Below are 21,496 nucleotides of genomic sequence, written 5' to 3' on the forward strand. Positions count from 1 at the left end.
GCTCGACTTGTTGCAAAAGGTTTTCGACAAGTTCAAGGGATTGACTACGATGAGACCTTCTCACCCGTAGCGATGCTTTAGTCTGTCCGAATCATGTTAGCAATTGCCGCATTTTATGATTATGAAATTTGGCAAATGGATGTCAAAACTGCATTCCTGAATGGATTTCTAGAAGAAGAGTTGTATATGATGCAACCGGAAGGTTTTGTCAATCCAAAGGGAGCTAACAAAGTGTGCAAGCTCCAGTGATCCATTTATGGACTGGTGCAAGCCTCTCGGAGTTGGAATAAACGCTTTGATAGTGTGATCAAAGCATTTGGTTTTGTACAGACTTTTGGAGAAGCCTGTATTTACAAGAAAGTGAGTGGGAGCTCTGTAGCATTTTTAATATTATATGTGGATGACATATTGCTGATTGGAAATGATATAGAATTTCTGAATAGCATAAAGGGATACTTGAATAAGAGTTTTTCAATGAAAGACCTCGGTGAAGCTGCGTATATATTGGGCATCAAGATCTATAGAGGTAGATCAAGACGCTTAATTAGACTTTCACAAAGCACATACCTTGACAAAGTTTTGAAGAAGTTCAAAGTGGATCAAGCAAAGAAAGGGTTCTTGCCTGTGTTACAAGGTGTGAAGTTGAGTAAGACTCAATGCCCGACCACTGCAGAAGATAGAGAGAAGATGAAAGATGTTCCCTATGCTTCAGCCATAGGCTCTATCATGTATGCAATGCTGTGTACCAGACCTGATGTGTGCCTTGCTATAAGTTTAGCAGGGAGGTACCAAAGTAATCCAGGAGTGGATCACTGGACAGTGGTCAAGAACATCCTGAAATACCTGAAAAGGACTAAGGATATGTTTCTCGTTTATGGAGGTGACAAAGAGCTCATCGTAAATGGTTACGTTGATGCAAGCTTTGACACTGATCCGGGCGATTCTAAATCGCAAACCGGATACGTGTTTACATTGAACGGTGGAGCTGTCAGTTGGTGCAGTTCTAAACAAAGCGTCGTGGCGGGATCTTCATGTGAAGCGGAGTACATAGCTGCTTCGGAAGCAGCAAATGAAGGAGTCTGGATGAAGGAGTTCATATCCGATCTAGGTGTCATACCTAGTGCATCGGGTCCAATGAAAATCTTTTGTGACAATACTGGTGCAATTGCCTTGGCGAAGGAATCCAGATTTCACAAGAGAACCAAGCACATCAAGAGACACTTCAATTCCATCCGGAATTTAGTCCAGGTGGGAGACATAGAAATTTGCAAGATACATACAGATCTGAATGTTGCAGACCCGTTGACTAAGCCTCTTCCACGAGCAAAACATGATCAGCACCAAGGCTCCATGGGTGTTAGAATCATTACTGTGTAATCTAGATTATTGACCCTAGTGCAAGTGGGAGACTGAAGGAAATATGCCCTAGAGGCAATAATAAAGTTATTATTTATTTTCTTATATCATGATAAATGTTTATTATTCATGCTAGAATTGTATTAACCGGAAACATAATACTTGTGTGAATACATAGACAAACAGAGTGTCACTAGTATGCCTCTACTTGACTAGCTCGTTGATCAAAGATGGTTATGTTTCCTAGCCATAGACATGAGTTGTCATTTGATTAACGGGATCACATCATTAGGAGAATGATGTGATTGACTTGACCCATTCCGTTAGCTTAGCACTCGATCGTTTAGTATGTTGCTATTGCTTTCTTCATGACTTATACATGTTCCTATGACTATGAGATTGTGCAACTCCCGTTTACCGGAGGAACACTTTGTGTGCTACCAAATGTCACAACGTAACTGGGTGATTATAAAGGTGCTCTACAGGTGTCTCCAAAGGTACTTGTTGGGTTGGCGTATTTCGAGATTAGGATTTGTCACTCCGATTGTCGGAGAGGTATCCCTGGGCGCTCTCGGTAACGATGCCCCCAGGAGGGAAAGCGATAAAACGCCATCATCGTCCGATCCGGAAGACCCAGATCTAGGGTTTCCCCCGGAGCATCCCGAGCCTGATGACGCAGACTGCAACGACGATGCCTCGACAAGGGAACGACATCTAAGACGCCGTCATCGTCCGCCATGACCGTAGTCGGCGCGATTTTCATCGGCAGTTGCTCCACCAGACGTGCGCCACCGACGTCGCTGGTCCCTTCAACCGGAGTAAACTCCAAAACGATGCCCTAAAGAGGGACTACGACGCAAAATCGCCGTCATCGCTCGATCCCAAGGAGATCTAGGGTTTCCCCCGTAGTTGCCCGCACTGTCAAGGACCAGACAAGGGTAGAATCCCGGCAGATCTGCCTAGCTGCCGACGAGTCGCACCCGCCACCGTGCCGACGGCAGAGCAGCGATCAAGGCCCACGCTTGGGCATAGATCCGGCCGCGCCGCCGCGACCCGATCCGGTCACGCCGCCGCCGTCCCTGGCGACCGCGACGCACCAGATCGCGAGGCCTCCTGCCGCGGGGGAGCGAAGTCGCCGAGGCGCCGCCACCACCCGCCGTGGCGTCCGGCCCGCCGCAGCGCTCCGGCCCGGGGGCACCGGCCCGTGCCAGCCCCACGCAAGCGAGAGGGCCCGAGTACCCGCCGCCGCCGGCGACGACCAGGCTTCGCCTGGCCGCGCCCTTGGGTGGCGGCGAGGGAGGAGGAGGAGGAGTGGGGGAGGGCCGGCCGACGAGATCTGGGGGCCTCCCGGCCGCCCACGCGAGGGGCGACTCGGGAGGGGAGGGGAGGGGGTTTCTCGTACTGACATGACAAATAATGAATGGATCGGAAGTTTCTTAGAAAAAAAGAAAGGATGGGCGATATGGCGATCCATACTTAGCAAAACCCCCTTTTTTTTGCGTGCGTGCGTGTGTAGAGAAACAGGATCCAGAGCTCTCCCTGCTCCATTTCATCGCGTCCCATTCAAGAATTGGAGCAGTGGCAGCAAGGTGCATGGACGCATCTTTGGAGTAAACCAAAGCCAAGCTACCATCCCATCTTCCTTCCGCCCGTACGTCATTAGAATGTGAAGCTGCTTAATTAACCACACAACGGTTGTTCTGGAGCCTTCTGGATTGAGATTACGATCACAGATAACATATGCCAGCGAGAGAAGACACTAATAGAAAATAAAAGAAAAACGAGCAGGCAAAGCAACTCGATCGTCGAGGGTCTTTTAAATCCTCGTTTTCTTCGGACCAAAGTTTGCCAGGTCACGCGTTTTATGTGATCTCTTTCGTTGTTGCGTCCATTTTTGGTCCTCATCCTCAATCTTGCAAGGTGCGTCAACTTAACCAAAAAATTAGAGCATCTACAGCCGGGCGCTCCAAACCCATCTCATGCGTCTGGACGGGCCGCCCGGTCACTGTCTGGTCACCTGGGCACACCCGCCACGTCAGACTGACGTCGGCCGGGTGGTGTCTAGCCTGCTATTTAAGCTGGCGGCCGGCACCGAAACCCTACCCCTCCATATTTTTCTCCGCCCGTCCGCCGCCACCGCCACTTTCCACTCCCCATCTGCCACCACTAGTAGGCATGGCCCCACGCCTCCGGATAAGGGGCTACCATTTCTAACGCCGGAGCGCTGGCTGCAGCTCCTTGAGCAAATCCAGGCAAGGCGCGAAGCCCGGACCGCCACAGGGCTACCTCCAGATGCAGTGGATCCAGAGGAGGAGTTGGAGGAGCCGGAGGAGGATGTGGGGGACGCGGATATGCAGGCGGAGCAGCAGGCCATCCTCGACTCCCTCTGCTCAGAGTCGGATGCGGAGGCCGGAGCCATCGTCGGCAGGAGATGGAGGCGCAGCACGCCGTGGAGGAGGAGGAGATGCTCGCCTACATGGATGAGGTCGAGCGCGAGGAGGAGGAGCCGGCGCCCTCCTACGCGCTGATCCACTTGGCGCCTGGCACCGACGTCGCGGTCATTTCCAACGACGAAACTTAGCTAAGGTAGTACGTAGTACGTAGTACGCAGGATTTCTTTTGCATGCTTTATATGAATCTAGGGGTTAAAATATGAGAGACTCGGATGCAGAGTAGCTATATTTGAGGGCTGACCGGTCACTGCCCAAGGACGTGCCCGGTCGCGTCCGCGGGCGATCAAATTTGTCAAGTCCGGCTGTAGACGCACTCATTACCCTAAAAAAAAAAACTTAACCAGCTTGTTTTCTCGACTAGTTAACTAGCCTGAATTTTGCGATTGGTCCAAAGCTCCTGCGTCTTTGGCTTACTATTAGCAGGTCGCACCACTGTACTGTATATCGGATGGCGAACACGGTCAAACAAACAAGCAAACGTCGGTCGCGCTCAGCTATTTGTTACAGCACGTTGGCCGGCAGCGGGACGAGCGGTTGCCGTACTAGTGATTGATAAAAAAGAAAGGATAAATCTGCGTGTGGTCTGATTTGAGAGTCTGAGACCGACCGGGCGATCAGAGCAAGACTCGCAGTAGTAGGTAAGAAAAGGTGGTGCAGCCAGGAGCTAGCATTCGCCCGAGTTGGCTGCCTCGGTCCACGCTGACCGGCTTAATTCACCAGACGCACGTAGTAGTAGTTTTCCTCAATGAATGAAGTGGCACCGAATCAATCCAGCGAGCTCGACCGACCATGACAAGCACGCACCGCCGGAGCCTGAGAAAGGGACTAGCTCGTGGTACTAGTGGCTGGAGCTGGAGCTGGAACTGGAAGTGGTCGTGGATGGATGCTACCGTACCCGTACGTCGTCCCGCTCCCCCGCCAACCCACCTCCCGACCACGAAGACGAAGTCAGAGCAGAGGCGCCACCTTCCCCGCCCTGCCATGACGTGGCGTGGCCGCACGACCCCCACCCCCACCCACCCCGTACCGTAGCCCGGTTCCCACCACGCCACAGCACACCCGGCTCCCACGATGGCTTTGCACGACCCCGCCCGGCAGACCTGCGTCTTGGTCGTGGTAAAAGTGCGTGCATGCGTGCGTATATCACACACGTTTCGACGAGTCCAACGCTATGCTAGCATCAAAATGCCGCTCATTCCTCTCCCTTTCTGCCCATGAGCACCTTTTTTAAACTTTGCAGCTCCCTTTTCATACCATACCGTTATTACACCAACCACTCCCCGGCCACTAGTACTAAAAGTATTCCGGTGAGCCTATTCTAAAAACGCCAAAGATTTTGTCCGCGTCGATCTCCCGGGCCCGGCCGTGTGCATCTGGCCGATCCACGACCAGGGCCTTCTCGACGGGGAATCGTTTGGATATGCAGTGTACGTCTCCCATCCATTGGCTGGCCGGTAGGTACCTGCGGGGTAGATTAAAATGGTTCATGTTTATTCCTCAAAAAGAAAAGGGCGATGTTTTCCAAATTTACATGTACGTATGGTACATCACTGCATTATTATGAATTTATGTACACTACACATGACTAAGTACTCGATCAGCTTTTTATTTCACAGAAAGGACTTGAATTAGTAGTTCAAGTCTTGCAGATGAGGTAAGCACACAAAAACAAGTCTTGCAAGCATGCTAGTAGCTGCTCGGTTAACTAGTCGCTATCGTCCAGCCAGCGTGCTAGAACAAGTTGACCTGCGCCTTTCTTTAATCCTTCTGTTTTTTCATACAAAATCTGTCGTTTTCAGCACACACAAAGAAATAGCAAGTAGAGACACCATGCCCAGGATAAATAAATAAATAAATAAATAAAACAATCAATTTAAATAGCTACGGATATACGCACTAAGAGCATGGTTAATAGTACAGCCAGCTGATGGCTATATGATATTTTCATGTCATCTATAGTCAACCTTGTAGCTGGCAGGTACAATAGTAGGAGTACGTGTTGCAGCTGACTCGTATTCTGTAGCCGGCTCCTCTTCTCTCTCCTCTTCTCTCCCTTTCATGCCAGCTGAAAAATAATACTTTAATCCTTATAGCCTGCTTACATAATCTTATTGTACTTGCTCTAACTAAGCAAAACACGCAAATATGGTTTTCAAAACCAACTTCACAAATGCAACTCAGGGGTACCTTATGAGACATGCAAGCTTATTTTACAGTGTTGTTGTTATTATTGCGTGAGTTTGATTTTGCAGGGTATTATTCTGCGAGTTTTGCTCAATAAAGACTGTAAACTAAGTCGTCCATCCTAGACAATACTACAAGGGATAAAGGTGTTTAGCAACATGTCTTGTGGATAACAAAACTCTAACATCGAGTGCTGACCAAACTATGCAAGTCAAATTGTTTATTCTTTCCCTAAAAAAGAGTGGGACTAATTTAGTCACATTTTCCTCCTGGATTCCCAAAGGATAATGGGCCTACTGAGCAATCAGTGACTTCCTCATAGTAGTAACTAGGAATGTTCCAAAAGTCCACATCTAACGGTCTTAAGAATGACAATATAATTTTTGGTATTTATTTTAAATCTATAGTGTTGTTAATATCTTGTTATTACCATTTTTTCCCTCGATGTTGAAAAAATGTCGGCTCAAACCAAAAAAGAGGAATCATAGAGGTTTGTAATAAGTCTTTCCTCTCTCGCTAAGCGTCGGGTGTGACTAAGTACTGCCAAAAAAAAGTAGAAGCATATACCCACATTACTCAGTGTACAAAGTGTTTGACAATATTTTTCCCGATAATGCCTGTACATCTAAGGCTAATATGTGAACCCTTGTGTAGCCGCTAAAAACACCGAGGACGCATCGATGCAATGCACATGTATATATAGAAGTGACGAGAATGAGATGTGACGGAATTGAGCGGGTCCACCACAAAAAACCCTTGAGCGAGCCGGGAGGCGATTGCTAGGCGACTGGCAGGGGTGGTTAGGGTTAGGGTTTTAGGGGGATGGAAGATTTCTCCAGTGATGGTAGGGACGCGACGGCACGCTCCTTGTCATCGACCGGCTAGGGTTGACGTCTTGCAGTGGCGACTATATCGACGTAGGCTGGTCACGGGGGAGGGACTCCCTCGAAGACACAAACTTTGGCGAAGTCGGAGACTAGTGAGAACACCAGCAGTGGGTCATCCCGATCCCCAGTTGATGGAAAGACTTGGCGGAGGCAGCGACATTATCAGTTCGCCCGGGAGGTTTTGTTTTGATGGAGAAGGAGGCGGTTGGGTTCGTCTTCGCAGGTTCTAGCCAGGCTACATCTAGAGCAATCAAGTGGGTGTCGGTGGGGAAGGTGTTGTCGCCCACGCCGCTCAATCTATCGGCGTTCCAAAGAGCTATGCAGCGAGCTTGGGGTCTCCAAAGCGAGGCGCACTTCAAGTATATTGGGGGCAACTTGTTTGTGGTCCGATTTGGTAGCGAAGGAGGCTGGAGTCATGCAATGCAAAATGCGCCTTGGCAGTTTGATTTTAACGTGGTGGTTCTAAAAGATTATGATGGGGACCCTAGACCGACAGAATTGAGCATGGGTGCGAATCACAGATCTTACATTGGATAATGGATGTTATGCGTTTGGGATAGTTATGGTGACTGTATGCATTTGGAAGATGCAATTGCATGCATTTGGGAGAGTTTTGGATCTCATTGTTGGAGATGCACTCAGACCATACCTAGAAACATCATGAAGATATATGTTTCGGTATAGATCTGAGAGCTTTTATCACAATGTTTAATGAAACTAAAGTGTAGTAGAATGTATAAATATCTTTATTTACTATTTATTGAATGGGATATGCTTGGTTCTGATGATTCATCCACACATCTCACGTATATCTTCTTCATACAAAAACTTAACAGAAAAGGACAAACTAACCCAAGCAGAACATAACTCATCTGCAACAAAAAACCCTAATTACTTTTCCTATAAAATCTTAACATACAATGATCCATAGAAGCATGCAAGGGAAACTAGACCTAAAATGATTTTTCAAAAATATAAGTCTGTCACAAATGGAAAAGTTTATGTGATTTTCATTGTGAAATATAATTTGGACGAGATAAAAGTAGCTCAAATAATTATATTTATGTGATCAAATTTATTAGGTGTAATAGAGTGTTGGAAATATGCCCTAGAGGCAATAATAAAATGGTTATTATTGTATTTCCTTGTTCATGATAATTGTCTATTGTTCATGCTATAATTGTATTAACTGGAAACCGTAATACATGTGTGAATACATAGACCACAACATGTCCCTAGTAAGCCTCTAGTTGACTAGCTCGTTGATCAATGGATGGTTATGGTTTCCTGACCATGGACATTGGATGTCGTTGATAACGGGATCACATCATTGGGAGAATGATGTGATGGACAAGACCCAATCCTAAGCATAGCACAAGATCGTGTAGTTCGTTTGCTAAGAGCTTTTCTAATGTCAAGTATCGTTTCCTTAGACCATGAGATTGTGCAACTCCCGGATACCGTAGGAATGCTTTGGGTGTACCAAACGTCACAACGTAACTGGGTGGCTTAAAGGTGCACTACAGGTATCTCCGAAAGTGTCTGTTGGGTTGGCACGAATCGAGACTGGGATTTGTCACTCCGTATGACGGAGAGGTATCTCTGGGCCCACTCGGTAATGCATCATCATAATGAGCTCAATGTGACTAAGGAGTTAGCCACGGGATCATGCGTTACGGTACGAGTAAAGTGACTTGCCGGTAACGAGATTGAACGAGGTATTGGGATACCGACGATCGAATCTCGGGCAAGTAACATATCGATTGACAAAGGGAATTGAATACGGGATTGATTGAATCCTCGACATCGTGGTTCATCCGATGAGATCATCGAGGAGCATGTGGGAGCCAACATGGGTATCCAGATCCCGTTGTTGGTTATTGATCGGAGAGTCGTCTCGGTCATGTCTGCGTGTCTCCCGAACCCGTAGGGTCTACACACTTAAGGTTCGGTGACGCTAGGGTTGTAGAGATATTAGTATGCGGTAACCCGAAAGTTGTTCGGAGTCCCGGATAAGATCCCGGACGTCACGAGGAGTTCCGGAATGGTCCGGAGGTAAAGATTTATATATGGGAAGTCTTGTTTTGGTCGCCGGAAAAGTTTCGCGCATTATCGGTATTGTACCAGGAGTGCCGAAAGGGGTCCGGGGGTCCACCAAGGGGGTCCACCTGCCCCGGGGGGCCACATGGGCTGTAGGGGTGTGCGCCTTGGCCTATATGGGCCAAGGGCACCAGCCCCAAGAGGCCCATGCGCCAAGAGATAAGGGAAAGGGAGAGTCCTAAAGGGGGAAGGCACCTCCTAGGTGCCTTGGGGAGGATGGACTCCTCCCTGGCCGCACCCTTCCTTGGAGGAAGGGCCAAGGCTGCGCCCCCCCCTCTCCCTTGCCCCTATATATATGTGGGGAAGGGGAGGGCAGCAATACCTAAGCCCTGGCGCCTCCCTCTCCCTCCCGTGACACATCTCCCTCCTCCCGCAACGCTTGGCGAAGCCCTGTTGGAATCCCGCTACTTCCACCACCACGCCGTCGTGCTGCTGGATCTCCATCAACCTCTCCTCCCCCCTTGCTGGATCAAGAAGGAGGAGACGTCGCTGCTCCGTACGTGTGTTGAACGCGGAGGTGCCGTCCTTTCGGCGCTAGGATCATCGGTGATTTGGATCACGACGAGTACGACTCCATCAACCCCATTCTCTTGAATGCTTCCGCTCGCGATCTTCAAGGGTATGAAGATGCACTCCCCTCTCTCGTTGCTAGCATCTCCTAGATTGATCTTGGTGACACGTAGGAAAATTTTGAATTATCGCTACGTTCCCCAACAGTGGCATCATGAGCTAGGTCTAAGCGTAGATTCTATGCACGAGTAGAACACAAAGTAGTTGTGGGCGATGATTTGTTCAATTTGCTTACCGTTACTAGTCTTATCTTGATTCGACGGCATTGTGGGATGAAGCGGCCCAGACTGACCTTACACGTACTCTTACGTGAGACAGGTTCCACCAACTGACATGCACTTGATGCATAAGGTGGCTAGCGGGTGTCTGTCTCTCCCACTTTAGTCGGATCGGATTCGATGAAGAGGGTCCTTATGAAGGGTAAATAGCAATTGTCATATCACCGTTGTGGCTTTTGCGTAGGTAAGAAACGTTCTTGCTAGAAACCCATAGCAGCCACGTAAAACATGCAACAACAATTAGAGGACGTCTAACTTGTTTTTGCAGGGTATGCTATGTGATGTGATATGGCCAAAAGGATGTGATGAATGATATATGTGATGTATGAGATTGATCATGTTCTTGTAATAGGAATCACGACTTGCATGTCGATGAGTATGACAACCGGCAGGAGCCATAGGAGTTGTCTTAATTTATTGTATGACCTGCGTGTCAATCAAAAACGCCATGTAATTACTTTACTTTATTGCTAACCCTAGAAGTAATAGTTGGCGAGACAACTTCATGAAGACACGATGATGGAGATCATGATGATGGAGATCATGATGTCATGCCGGTGACGAAGGTGATCATGCCGCGCCTCGAAGATGGAGATCAAAGGCGCAAGATGATATTGGCCATATCATGTCACTTTATGATTTGCATGTGATGTTTGTCATGTTTACATCATATTTGCTTAGAACGACGGTAGCATAAATAAGATGATCCCTCACTAAAATTTCAAGAGACGTGTTCCCCCTAACTGTGCACCGTTGCGAAGGTTCGTTGTTTCGAAGCACCACGTGATGATCAGGTGTGATAGATTCTAACGTTCGCATACAACGGGTGTAAGCCAGATTTACACATGCGAAACACTTAGGTTGACTTGACGAGCCTAGCATGTACAGACATGGCCTCGGAACACAAGAGACCGAAAGGTCGAACATGAGTCGTATAGTAGATACGATCAACATGGAGATGTTCACCGATGATGACTAGTCCGTCTCATGTGATGATCGGACACGGCCTAGTCGATTCGGATCATGTATCACTTAGATGACTAGAGGGATGTCTATGTGAGTGGGAGTTCATTAAATAAATAATTAGATGAACTTAATTGTCATGAACATAGTCAAAAGGTCTTTGCAAATTATGTCATAGCTTACGCTTTAGTTCTACTGTTTAAGATATGTTTCTAGAGAAAAATTTAGTTGAAAGTTGATAGTAGCAATTATGCGGACTGGGTCCGTAAACTGAGGATTGTCCTCATTGCTGCACAGAAGGCTTATGTCCTTAATGTACCGCTCGGTGTGCTGAACCTCGAGCGTCGTTTGTGGATGTTGCAAAACATCTGACATACACGTTTTGATGACTACGTGATAGTTTAGTACGTAATGTTAAAACGGTATGGAATTGAGGCACCGAAGACGTTTTTGAAACGTCGCAGAACATATGAGATATTCCAAAGACTGAAATTGGGATTTCAGACTAGTGCCCATGTCAAGAGGTATGAGACCTCTGACAAGTTTCTTAAGCCTGCAAACTAAGGGAGAAAAGTTCAATCGTTGAGCATGTGCTCAGATTGCCTAAGTACTATAATCGCTTGAATCGAGTGGGAGTTAATCTTCGAGATGAGATAGTGATGGTTCTCCATAGTCACTGCCACCAAGCTATTAGAGCTTCGTGATGAACTATAACATATCAGGGATAGACATGATGATCCTTGAGCAACTCGCGATGTTTGACACCGCGAAAGTAGAAATCAAGTAGGAGCATCAATTGTTGATGGTTAGTAAAACCACTAGTTTCAAGAAGGGCAAGGGAAAGAAGGGATACTTCATGAAACGGCAAATCAGTTGCTGCTCTAGTGAAGAAACCCAAGGTTGAACCCAAACCCGAGACTAAGTGCTTCTGTAATGAGGGGAACGGTCACTGAAGCAGAACTACCCTAGATACTTGGTAGATGAGAAGGCAGGCAAGGTCGACAGAAGTATATTAATGTGTACTTTACTAGTACTCCTAGTAGCACCAGGGTATTAGATACCGGTTCGGTTGCTAAGTGTTGGTAACTCGAAATAAAAGGCTATGGAATAAACGGAGACTAGCTAAAGGTGAGATGACGATATGTGTTGGAAGTGTTTCCAAGGTTGATGTGATCAAGCATCGCATGCTCCCTCTAACATCGAGATTGGTGTTAAACCTAAATAATTGTTATTTGATGTTTGCGTTGAGCATAGACATGATTGGATTATGTTTATCACAATACGGTTATTCATTTAAGGAGAATAATGGTTACACTGTCTATTTGAATAATACCTTCAATGGTCTTGCACCTAAAATGAATGGTTCATTGAATCTCGATCGTAGTGATACACATGTTCATGCCAAAAGATATAAAATAGTAATGATTGTACCACATACTTGTGGCACTGCCATTTGAGTCATATTGGTATAAAACGCATGAAGAAGCTCCATGTTGATGGATCTTTGGACTCACTCGTTTTTGAAAAGATTGAGACATGCGAACCATGTCTATTGGTAGATATGCAAGAAGAAACTCCATACAGATGGATCGTTTGGACTCACTTGATTTTGAATCACTTGAGACATGCAAATCATACCACATGGGCAAGATGACTGAAAGGCCTCGTTTTCAGTAAGATGGAACAAGAGAGCAACTTGTTGGAAGTAATACATTTGATGTGTGCAGTCCAATGAGTGCTGAGGCACGCAGTGGATATCGTTATGTTCTTACTTCACAGATGATTTGAGTAGATGCTGAGAATATTTACTTGATGAAACACAAGTCAGAATTATTGAAAGGTTCAAGTAATTTCAGAGTGAAGTTGAAGATCGTCGTGACAAGAGGATAAAATGTCTGTGATATGATCATAGAGATGAATATCTGAGTTACGAGTTTGGCACACAATTAAGAAATTGTGGAAATTGTTTCACGACTAATACCGCCTGGAACACCATAGTGTGATGGTGTGTCCGAACATCATAACTACACCCTATTGGATATAGTGCATACCATGATGTCTCTTATCGAATTACCACTATCGTTTATGGGTTAGGCATTAGAGGCAACCGCATTCACTTTAAATAGGGCACCACGCAATTCCGTTGAGACGACACCGTATGAACTATGGTTTAGAGAAACCTAAGCTGTCCTTTCTTAAAAGTTTGGGGCTGCGACGCTTATGAGAAAAAGTTTCAGGCTGATAAGCTCGAACCCAAAGCGGATAAATGCATCTTCATAGAATACCCAAAACAGTTGGGTATACCTCCTATTTCAGATCTGGAAGCAAAAGTGATTGTTTCTAGAAACGGGTCCTTTCTCGAGGAAAAGTTTCTCTCGAAAGAATTGAGTGGGAGGATGGTGGAGACTTGATGAGGTTATTGAACCATGACTTCAACTAGTGTGTAGCAGGGCACAGGAAGTTGTTCCTGTGGCACCTACACCAATTGAAGTGGAAGCTTATGATAGTGATCATGAAACTTCGGATCAAGTCACTACCAAACCTCGTAGGACGACAAGGATGCGTACTACTTCAGAGTGGTATGTAATCCTGTCTTGGAAGTCATGTTGCTAGACAACAATGAACCTACGAGCTATGGAGAAGCGATGGTGGGCCCGGATTCCGACGAATGGCTTGAGGCCATAAAACCGAGAGGATCCATGTATGAAAACAAAGTATAGACTTTGAAAGAACTACTTGATGGTCGTAAGGCTGTTGGGTACACATGGATTTTAAAAGGGAAGACATACAATGATGGCAAGTATCACCATTAAGAAAGCTCGACTTGTCGTTAAGATGTTTTCCGACAAGTTCAAGGAGTTGACTACGATGAGATTTTCTCACTCGTAGCGATGCTGAGAGTCTGTTGGAACTATATTAGCAGTTACTGCATTAGTTATGAAATCTTGCAGATAGGATGTCAAAACATTGTTTCCTCTACGATTTTCTTGAGGAAAGGTTGTATGTGATACAACCAGAAGGTTTTGTCAATCCTGAAAGATGCTAACAAGTATGCAAAGCTCCAGCAATCCTTCTAAGGATTGGAGTAAGCATTTCGGAGTTGGAATGTACGCTTTGATGAGATGATCAAAGATTTTGGGTTTATACAAAGTTTATGAGAAACTTGTATTTCCAAAGAAGTGAGTGGGAGCACTATAGAATTTCTGATGAGTATATGTTGTTGACATATGTTGATCAGAAATGATGTAGAATTTCTGGAAAGCATACAGGGTTATTTGAAAAGTGTTTTTCAATGGAAAACCTGGATTAAGCTACTTGAACATTGAACATCAAGATCTATAAGGATAGATCAAAACGCTTAATAGTACTTTCAAATGAATACATACCGTGACAAGATTTTGAAGAAGTTCAAAATAGATCAGCAAAGAAGGAGTTCTTGACTGTGTTAGAAGGTGTGAGTATTGAGTAAGACTCAAGAGCTGACCACGGCAGAAGAGAGAGCAAGGACGAAGATCGTCCCCTATGCTTTAGACGTAGGCTCTACAGTATGATATGCTGTGTACCGCACCTGAAGTGTGCCTTGCCATGAATTAGTCAAGGGTTACAAGAGTGATCCAGGAATGGATCACATGACAGCGGTCGAACTTATCCTTAGTAACTAGTGGACTAAGGAATTTTCTCAATTATGGAGGTGGTAAAAGAGTTCGTCGTAAAGGGTTATGTCGATGCAAACTTTGACACTAATCCGGATGAGTCTGAGTAGTAAACCGGATTCGTATAGTAGAGCAGTTATTTGGAATAGTTCCAAGTGGCGCGTGGTAGCTACATCTACAAGATGACATAGAGATTTGTAAAGCACACACGTATCTGAATGTTGCAGACCCGTTGACTAAAACCTCTCTCGTAAGCATAACATGATCAAACCCTAGAACTCATTGAGTGTTAATCACATGGTGATGTGAACTAGATTATTGACTCTAGTAAACTCTTGGGTATTAGTCACATGGCGATGTGAACTTTGAGTGTTAATCACATGGTGATGTGAACTAGATTATTGACTCTAATGCAAGTGGGAGACTGTTGAAAATATGCCCTAGAGGCAATAATAAAATGGTTATTATTGTATTTCCTTGTTCATGATAATTGTCTATTGTTCATGCTATAATTGTATTAACTGGAAACCGTAATACATGTGTGAATACATAGGCCACAACATGTCCCTAGTAAGCCTCTAGTTGACTAGCTCGTTGATCAATGGATGGTTATGGTTTCCTGACCATGGACATTGGATGTCGTTGATAACGGGATCACATCATTGGGAGAATGATGTGATGGATAAGACCCAATCCTAAGCATAGCACAAGATCGTGTAGTTCGTTTGCTAAGAGCTTTTCTAATGTCAAGTATCGTTTCCTTAGACCATGAGATTGTGCAACTCCCGGATACCGTAGGAATGCTTTGGGTGTACCAAATGTCACAACGTAACTGGGTGGCTATAAAGGTGCACTACAGGTATCTCCGAAAGTGTCTGTTGGGTTGGCACGAATCGAGACTGGGATTTTTCACTCCGTATGACGGAGAGGTATCTCCGGGCCCACTCGGTAATGCATCATCATAATGAGCTCAATGTGACTAAGGAGTTAGCCACGGGATCATGCGTTACGGTACGAGTAAAGTGACTTGCCGGTAACGAGATTGAACAAGGTATTGGGATACCGACGATCGAATCTCGGGCAAGTAACATATCGATTGACAAAGGGAATTGAATACGGGATTGATTGAATCCTCGACATCGTGGTTCATCCGATGAGATCATCGAGGAGCATGTGGGAGCCAACATGGGTATCCAGATCCCGTTGTTGGTTATTGACCGGAGAGTCGTCTCGGTCATGTCTGCATGTCTCCCGAACCCGTAGGGTCTACACACTTAAGGTTCGGTGACGCTAGGGTTGTAGAGATATTAGTATGCGGTAACCCGAAAGTTGTTCGGAGTCCCGGATAAGATCCCGGACGTCACGAGGAGTTCCGGAATGGTCCGGAGGTAAAGATTTATATATGGGAAGTCTTGTTTTGGTCGCCGGAAAAGTTTCGCGCATTATCGGTATTGTACCAGGAGTGCCAAAAGGGGTCCGGGGGTCCACCAAGGGGGTCCACCTGCCCCGGGGGGCCACATGGGCTGTAGGGGTGTGCGCCTTGGCCTATATGGGCCAAGGGCACCAGCCCCAAGAGGCCCATGCGCCAAGAGATAAGGGAAAGGGAGAGTCCTAAAGGGGGAAGGCACCTCCTAGGTGCCTTGGGGAGGATGGACTCCTCCCTGGCCGCACCCTTCCTTGGAGGAAGGGCCAAGGCTGCGCCCCCCCCTCTCCCTTGCCCCTATATATATGTGGGGAAGGGGAGGGCAGCAATACCTAAGCCCTGGCGCCTCCCTCTCCCTCCCGTGACACATCTCCCTCCTCCCGCAGCGCTTGGCGAAGCCCTGTTGGAATCCCGCTACTTCCACCACCACGCCGTCGTGCTGCTGGATCTCCATCAACCTCTCCTCCCCCCTTGCTGGATCAAGAAGGAGGAGACGTCGCTGCTCCGTACGTGTGTTGAACGCGGAGGTGCCGTCCTTTCGGCGCTAGGATCATCGGTGATTTGGATCACGACGAGTACGACTCCATCAACCCCATTCTCTTGAACGCTTCCGCTCGCGATCTTCAAGGGTATGAAGATGCACTCCCCTCTCTCTCGTTGCTAGCATCTCCTAAATTGATCTTGGTGACACGTAGGAAAATTTTGAATTATCGCTACGTTCCCCAACATAGAGAACTATATTAATGATTAGTGCTATATCCGGGTGTGTCAACTTAACCAACTTGTTTAGGGCATCTTCAATGCCGACCTTTAAAATACACACTGCATTTATCTGTGGGCAATGGAAGCAGTCCGTGAATACAATGCGAAAGAAGGCCATTGAAAGCGGTCCGCATAGCCCGGTCAAATATTGTAAGAGTTCTAAGGAAAATGAACAAATTTAATGCATATTTGAATGCATTGGATAATATCAATTAATACTTGGATGATTTTTACATAAAACCGGGTGTTTTTCATCTAAACATGAGCAAATTTATTACATTTAAACATATTTCAACTAACCAAACTCTAAACATAAACTACAATGACCGTCGGCGCCCGTTCCCCATCTCCGGTCGGCCATGAGCCTGAAAAATGAAGTCCCGCCTTCCCCACAGCCGTCCGCCGCCATGAGCCCCGGGACCTGAAGCTATCCGCCTCCACGTTGCCGCCAAGCGGCTAATCGGCCGACGATGTTGAGCCCACCAAACTTGGCTTCAACGGGAGGGGAAGAGCGGTGCCCTTCATGAGATACAAGCATTAACGACCTTCCATGTGCTACCCTTTTTTGTTATCGGCGGCGCTCGCAGACATGTCAGCTTCGTGGTTCTGGCAGCAGGGCACGACCGTGGTGGAGCTGGCGATGTCCTCCTCGTTTTCGCTCTTGTCGAGCACCTCATCCGCCGCTTCGCCAGTCTCCTTGTAGGTGGCCTGTAAATCTGGCTGATACTGCATGTATCGTCAGCGGTCGCAACGGATTTCGCGGGCGGTGCGTTAGGAGTCGACCATCGCCTCCTTCTCGGCCTGGTCCATGTCCGGCACTATGGCCGTACCGGCGGCGAGTAGCTCCTCCGCACGCTGGTGATTCTCGAGAAGGTGAAGGTTGTTGGCCTGGTCGGTCGCGTCCTCCATTGGGACGTCCATAGCGCCCCATTCTGTCTGCTTGTCGGCCCGTCAGTAGGCTGCAATGGCGGCGATCTTCTTTTTTGGTCAGATGAGAGGTTGTCCTAGACAGCTTTGGAGGTTATTAAGGATGCCATGATGGGCATTGTGCAGGAGGAGGAAGGAAACGGGGGACCATGGATGCGGCTATGGCCGGACATGCGGTTTATATAGCGGGGGGTACGATAAGGGAACCGACAACGTGATTAATGGTGCGCAGCAAACAGGCGGATGGGTGGCGAACAGCGTCTGGACTGCGCGGTCCGAATGGTTACTGATGATTTGAGGTTTGGTGTTAGAGATGCCCTTACTTGACCAGTTGACTATCCTGATTTTTGCGATTGGTCCAACCTCCTGCGTCTTTGTCTTAGGCTGGCCATAATGGGGGTAACATAACCGGTAATATGCGCTTGGGACTAGCAAACATGTTTATGTGACACACAATTAAATAAGTGAGAGATGGTTAGAGTAACATAGGTAGATACCGTATCATGTTAAATGTTATGCTACTTTGTGTCATGCATGGCAATAAATATGGCCATCTATGATAGTACTTTATAATACTATGCACTATGGAGATAGTATCATATATTACTCCCCACTATGAGTAGCCTTACTATTAACATGTACAGGTGGCACTACCGTATACCGGATGGCGATCCAACACGGTCAAAAACGAAACGTCGATCGAGCTCAGCTTTTTATTACAGCACGACGGCAACGGGATGAGCTGTTGCAGTACTAGTAGTGATAAAAAAAGGATAGATTTGCGTGTGGTCTGACCTGTGAGGCCAAATTCGGTGTTCTGACCCCTATGCGAAATTTTAGCACGATTTGACCCTATTTGTAAAAAAAAATTAATTTGACCTTTTTCTAACGCCGTAGACGTTGGCGCTAAGATATAACGGGCTACCGCCATGGTCAAAGGCGGTAGGCTCCTGGTCAACGTGATGAAGTGGTTGTCGCGGTAGCACCTGGGCCAGCCCGACTTGCTATAAGTACAGTGCGTTGCTATTCTATATAAATCCAACTGGGTGGTGTAGTGGCTAGCCCAAGCAATGTATCTGTAGTTGGCCTGGGTTTGAATCCTACTTAAAGGCAATTTATCATTTTGTGGTTTTTTTGCCCAATAAAAATGAGGAAAATAGTCTAATTGATGTTACATATGGATTACTGCCAAAAATATTTCTTTACTTATCTGTAACTATTTCAATCTAACCGTTGATTGATTGAGCATAGTTTTGACCATGTAAATATCATTTACAGTATAAGGGAAGTGTTTTTTTCGGAATGATAGGAAAAGATATTCTCACTGAGCAGCGATGCGGTGCCTAGACTCAACCTTAACCATTGATTGACTGAGCATAGTTTTGACCATGTAAATATCATTGACAGTATAAGAGAAGTGTTTTTTTAGGGAATGATAGGAAAAGATATTTTCTCTGAGCAGCGATGCGGTGCCCAGACTCATCTGCACTCGGTCAAAAAATAATTCACTAACAAATAAGTAAATAATTCAAAAAATGTAGATAAATTATTATGCCAGGTCTCCTTCAATTTTCAGATCATTTAAACATCTGAGTTGCTCTCTGCTTAAAAATGGATATTTGATTCTCTCTTTCATAAATACAATCACACGATGCATATTTCCTTATCTACAAGATATGGTGGCATCTTCATTCAAGATCTTCACGGTACATTGGTTAACCGTGCCACAATTGGATGAGAGTTTGTCGTATGCTAAGTAAATTCAGTTTACTTTTGCTATTGAGCCAGTCTAAGATAATTGTATTAATTATTATGTTGATAATCAAGTGAATATTACAATGTGATTTAAAGTGTGGATACATATGACATGGCACATGTTTTTGACAATCCATATCTAACATTAAGTAGACTTTTTTTCATTTTTATTGGGCAAAAGAAAAAACAACAACAAAAATGCGTTAAGAAAAGGGGAACATTTTCTTGTCTTAGCACATGTCTTGTACATAAGGAGACATGCGCACCGTGTGATTGAATAGTTACAGATAAGTAAAAAAAAATGTTTTTGACAATAATCCATACCTAACATTAAGTAGACTATTTTTTTCATTTTTATTGGGCAAAAGAAAAACAACAAAAAAAATGCACTCAGTGAGGTTTGAGCTCAGGCCAACTGCTGATAAGTTGTTCGTGCTAGCCATGATTTGACCCTACTCTAGCAACGCGATCTACTTATAGCAGTTGGGTCGGCCCAGGTACTGTGGTGGTAGCCACTGCCACATCATCACGTTGACCATGGCAGTAACCCGTTATATCCTACCGCCAACGTCTACGACGGTAGAAAAAATGTCAGATCCAAAAAAAAGTACAAGTAGGGTCAAATCGTGCTAAACTTTAGTATAAGGGTGAGAACAACGAATTTGGCCGACCTGTGAGCCTGAGACCGACCGTCGCATTTGGTAAGAAAAGGTGGTGCAGGAGCAGCCGGAGCTTAGCATCCGCCCGAGTTGACTGGCTCGGTCCACGCTGACTAGTAGTTTTCCTCCGTGAATGAAGTGGCATCGAATCAATCGAGCGAGCAGGACAAGCAGGCACCGCCGGAGCATGAGAAAGGGGCTAGGAGCTGGAAATGGAGGTGGTCGTGGAAGGATGGGTCATGGCACGAGAGACTTCCCTTTCCCCTTTGAGGCCACCAAGCAAAGCACGTACGAGTCGTCGCGCGCGCGCCCACCGCCGCGACGGGCGGCCGGACGGACGAGTCGTCAGATCGGAGACTGCGTGCAGATTTCACCCGTTCCTTCTTTCTTCCGTGGAACGTGGACGGATCCCTCTCCTCACCTCTCGCACGCCGCATCCTGCTGCCTTTGACATTGGGCGCCGGCGGGTCTCCAATTTTCTTCTTGTGCTACCGTACGTCGTGCCGCTGCCCCGCCAACCCCCGTCCCTCCGGTCCTACGGAGACCAAGTCAGAGCAGAGGCGCCACCTTCCCTGCCCTGCCATGGCGTGGCTGCACGACCCCCACCCCCACCCACACCCGGCTCCCACGATGGCTTTGCACGACCCCAGCAGACTCGCGACGGTGGCACGCAGATGCTCCACCCATCGTGGTAAAAGTACATGCATGCATAAGTAAATAAGTAATCACACACGTTTCGGCGAGTCCAACGCTAGCTACCATAGCATCAAAATGCCGCTCATTCCTCTCCCTTTCTGCCCATGAGCACCTTTGTAACCTTTGCAACTCCCTCCCTTTTTATACCGTACCGTTATTATAGCAACCACGACCGCTCCCCGGCCACTAGCAGCAGCACTATATTATTCTCACAATTCCCAAAGATTTTGTCCGCGTCGATCTCGCGGGCCCGGCCGTGTGCATCTAGCCGATCCATAACGAGGACCTTCTCGATAGGGAATCGTTTGAATATGCAGTGTACGTCTTCCATACATTTTTTTAGGGGACGTCTTCCATACATATGCAGTGTAAAAATGCGAGACGTTTTCAAAATTTCCATGTACGTATACACATCATCCCTTGGCTGGAGCATTACGAATGAATGCACTACCCCGTCGGGAAAAAAGAAATATAGATATGATAAAGTACGCACTCGCTTGTTTTTTCTCTTTTTACAAAAATGTCTTAGTGCAGTGAGATTCGTGAAACTAATCATGCCTTTAATCCGCCTTCCTTGGAAAAAAAATTCCTAGTCAATAGGCCAATCCCAGTTTCAGACTAGCCATATTCATCTTCTACAGTCTCCTGTTTCTCCTTAAAAACCCCAAAAGTAGGAAGTCTAGCGTGCTTCAAAAAGCGGATTTTTGAGAGATTCTTCATCGATCTAATCAATGGTGGGCCAATAATCAATTTTTTTTGGAAATAGTTTTTTTTTGCAGCTTAGATCCTTTCGGTTTTGAACTGTGCTTTGCCCGTACTAGGTCTTGAAC

The sequence above is a fragment of the Triticum aestivum genome, chromosome 3D (genome assembly GCF_018294505.1).
Source record: "Triticum aestivum cultivar Chinese Spring chromosome 3D, IWGSC CS RefSeq v2.1, whole genome shotgun sequence".
Classification (NCBI taxonomy): Eukaryota; Viridiplantae; Streptophyta; class Magnoliopsida; order Poales; family Poaceae; genus Triticum; species Triticum aestivum.